The sequence below is a fragment of the Humulus lupulus genome, chromosome X (genome assembly GCF_963169125.1).
Source record: "Humulus lupulus chromosome X, drHumLupu1.1, whole genome shotgun sequence".
Classification (NCBI taxonomy): domain Eukaryota; kingdom Viridiplantae; phylum Streptophyta; class Magnoliopsida; order Rosales; family Cannabaceae; genus Humulus; species Humulus lupulus.
In genome coordinates this window covers 110,090,637-110,094,416 of record NC_084802.1, presented here as the reverse complement: position 1 = coordinate 110,094,416, position 3,780 = coordinate 110,090,637, and positions in this window count along the sequence as shown.

Here is a 3,780-nt window from a genome sequence, read left to right as displayed (position 1 = left end):
CCCTTCATCGGAGCATCGCCAGGACCAAAACTCAGCTCGAGGAGATGAGGAGAGAGCACCAGACTTCTCTGCAGGCGGCTAAGGATGCCCAGGCGGGCTCGCAGGCCGAGTTGGAAAAAACTCGCCCAAAGGTTCAAGGGCTCGAAACCGCCCTTGCCACTGCGTGGACAGACCTAGATGCCGTGAAGGCTGAGGCCAAGGCCGCCCTGGAGGCCGAGCGGACAACTTCGGAGAAGGCCTTGGAAGACCTGTTCTACCATTGATGGGCCTACAATCCAGACGCTGACTTCTCCAAACTGTTAGCGAACCTCTGGGAGCGCTTGCTGGTGAAGTTCCAAGCTCGCCTTGATAAAGAAGCGCCCTCTGAGGCTGGGGAGGGCTCCAGCGCAGCTGAGCAGGGCGAGACGGCGACCTCCAAGGGGCCACCTGGCGGAGCTTAAGGCCTTCCCCTCTCGTGCCCTTTCCTTCAATATTCTTAACTTAAAAATTTTTGTGTAACCTTTGCATGAGGTGCTTCCACCTCGAGACAATTTAACTCAATTTTATTTTTAATTGATTCTCTTTCTTGCCCCTACGCATTTTAGTTACAATTTTTGAAAAACTTAGTTCGCGTCAATCTTTATCCATATCTCGAGCTCTTTAGGGAGAACAACGATCAATAGATTTAAATCAACTTCTAAGTTTTTTCACCTGGTTATATCCAGGAACTTAATTTGAAAACTTAGTTCGCGTTAATTTTTATCCATATCTCGAGCTCTTTAAGAAGAACAACGATCAATAGGTTTAAATCAACTTCTAAGCTTTTTGACCTAGTTATATCCAGGAACTTAATTTGAAAACTTAGTTCGTGTTAACTTTTATCCATATCTCGAGCTCTTTAGGAAGAACAACAATCAATAGATTTAAATCAACTTCTATGTTTTATGACCCGGTTATATCCAGGAACTTAATTTGAAAACTTAGTTCGTGTTAACTTTTATCCATATCTCGAGCTCTTTAGGAAGAACAACGATCAATAGATTTAAATCAACTTCTAAGTTTTATGACCCGGTTATATCCAAGAACTTAATTTGAAAACTTAGTTCGCGTTAACTTTTATCCATATCTCGAGCTCTTTAAGAAGAACAACGATTAACAGATTTAAATCAACTTCTAAGTTTTATGACCTGGTTATATCCAGGAACTTAATTTGAAAACTTAGTTCGCGTTAACTTTTATCCATATCTCGAGCTCTTTAAGAAGAACAACGATCAACAGATTTAAATCAACTTCTAAGTTTTATGACCTGGTTAAATCCAGGATAGGACTTAGTTCGCGTTAATCCTTACCAATATCTCGCATTTTTTAAGAAAAACAACGATCAATCAATATGAATCAACTTCTAAGTCGTTAAGGTGACCTGGTTATATCCAGGTACCATATGCCCCCCAAGTAACTGGGAAAGGGTCTTTCGTGGTTACTTTAGGTTACACTTGGAAACATGTACAAATATAAACAAAAAGCGGATTCTCATTGCTTGATACATAAAAAATGGCCTTTTAGGCCTTACAAGTGAATCATTGATAGTATTTCTTTAAATGGATGGCATTCCAAGTCCGCGGGACTGCCCCTCCATCAAGTCAAGCTAACTTATAAGTTCCTTCCATAATGACCTCGATGACTCGATATGGTCCTTCCCATTTCGGTCCCAAGACTCCATCTTTGGGGTCCTTACCGGCTAAGAAGACTCTCCTTAAGACCAGGTCGCCAACGCTAAAGGCACGCTTTTTGACTTTCGGGTTGAAATAGCGAGTGATCTTTTGCTGATAATGGGCGAGCTGGAGTTGCGAATCTTCTCGCCTTTCATCAACTAGGTCAAGGGAATTGCACAGTAGCTCGTGGTTGCAGTCCTGGTCATAAGACTGGACCCTATGAGAAAGCACTTTAATTTCCACGGGGAGGACTGCCTCACTCCCAAAGGTTAGGGAGAAAGGAGTATGACCCGTAGGAGTTCGATGCGAGGTCCGGTATGCCCATAGGACCTGGGGGAGCTGTTCGGGCCAGACCCCCTTCGCTTCATCTAATCTCTTCTTGAGACTCGCCTTTAGAGTCTTGTGGACAGCTTCGACCTGGCCATTCGCCTGAGGATAAGCCACGAAGGATAAACTTTTCACAATTCCGTACCTTTCACAAAACTCGGTGAACAGGTCGCTGTCGAATTGAGTGCCATTATCGGAGATGATCTTCTTGGGCAGGCCGAATCAGCAAACAATGCTTTTAACCACGAAGTCAAGCACTTTTTTGGACGTTATCGTCGCCAAAGGTTCTGCCTCGGCCCACTTCGTAAAGTAGTCGACGGCTACCACAGCGTAACGGACCCCACCTTTTCCAGTAGGGAGGGCGTCCACCAAGTCGATCCCCCAAACAACGAATGGCCATGGGGACGAGATCATCTATAGCTCGGCTGGAGGAGCTCGGGCAACTGCGGTGAATCGCTGGCACTTGTTGCACTTCTTGACATACAAGATCGAATCCTTGGACAGAGTGGGCCAGTAATATCCTTGCCTCAGGACCTTTAGGGCCAAGCTCTACCCCCTAGTGTGATCTCCGCAAAAACCCTCATGCACTTCCTGCAGGATGGCCTTTGCTTCGCCTGGAAGAACACATCGGAGGAGAGGTAGGGAGTGCCCACGTCGGTATAGCACCCCGTCCACCATCGTATACCTCAGTGCTTGATACAAGACTCGTCGTGCATCATTACGCCCTTCAGGCAGCTTTCCCTCGACAAGATACTCAAGGATGGGGGTCATCCATGTCAACCTGGCATCGATCATCTCGACCTCCGTCCTGACATCTTCTATGCTTGGTTTTTCCAAGAATTCTATTGGTACTAACCCCAAGGTCTCCGTTTCCCCAGAGGTGGCGAGCTTGGCAAGAGCATCTGCATTAGCGTTCTGCTCCCGAGGTATCTGTTCAATCGAGCCTCGCCTAAACGTGGACAGCTTACCTTTTACCTTTGCCAGATAGGAGGCCATCTTGGGTCCCCGTGCTTGATATTCGCCCAGAACTTGATTTACCACGAGCTGGGAGTCACTGAAGCACTGGACGGAGCTCGCCTTCACCTCCTGGGCTATCCTCAGCCCGGCCAGCAAAGCTTCGTATTCGACCTCGTTGTTGGAGGCCTTGAATCTGAATCTCAGCGCCGAGTGGAATCTATGTCCCTCGGGGGATATCAAAATGATTCCAGCTCCGGAGCCATTCTCGTTGGATGAACCATCCACAAAGATCCTCCACGACACCTGGGGTGAGGTGACTTAGGGTGAGTCCTCCGCGGGATCCTCCTGGAATCCCGTGCATTCTGCCATAAAATCGGCCAGGGCCTGACTTTTTATAGCAGTTCACAGAGTGTACAAATCTCGAACTGACTGAGTTCGATTGCCCATTTTAACAAACGTCCCGATGCTTCAGGGTTTTGCAAAACCTACCTTAAAGGCTGATCGGTCATGACGTGTATCGAGTGGGACTGGAAGTACGGCCTGAGCTTTCGCGAGGCCGTGATAAGGCAGAACGCCAATTTTTCCATCAACGGGTACCGAGATTCAGCCCCGAGAAGTCTCTTGCTGATGTAGTAGACTGGTCTCTGAACTCGGTCTTCTTCCCAGACCAATACGGTACTGGTTGCATCCTTAGTGACAGCCAGGTAGAGAAAAAGAGGCTCTCCTGCTTTTGGTTTGGATAGTACGGGCGGCTCGGCCAAATGTGCCTTCAGGTCGAGGAATGCGCTTTCGCACTCTTCTGTCC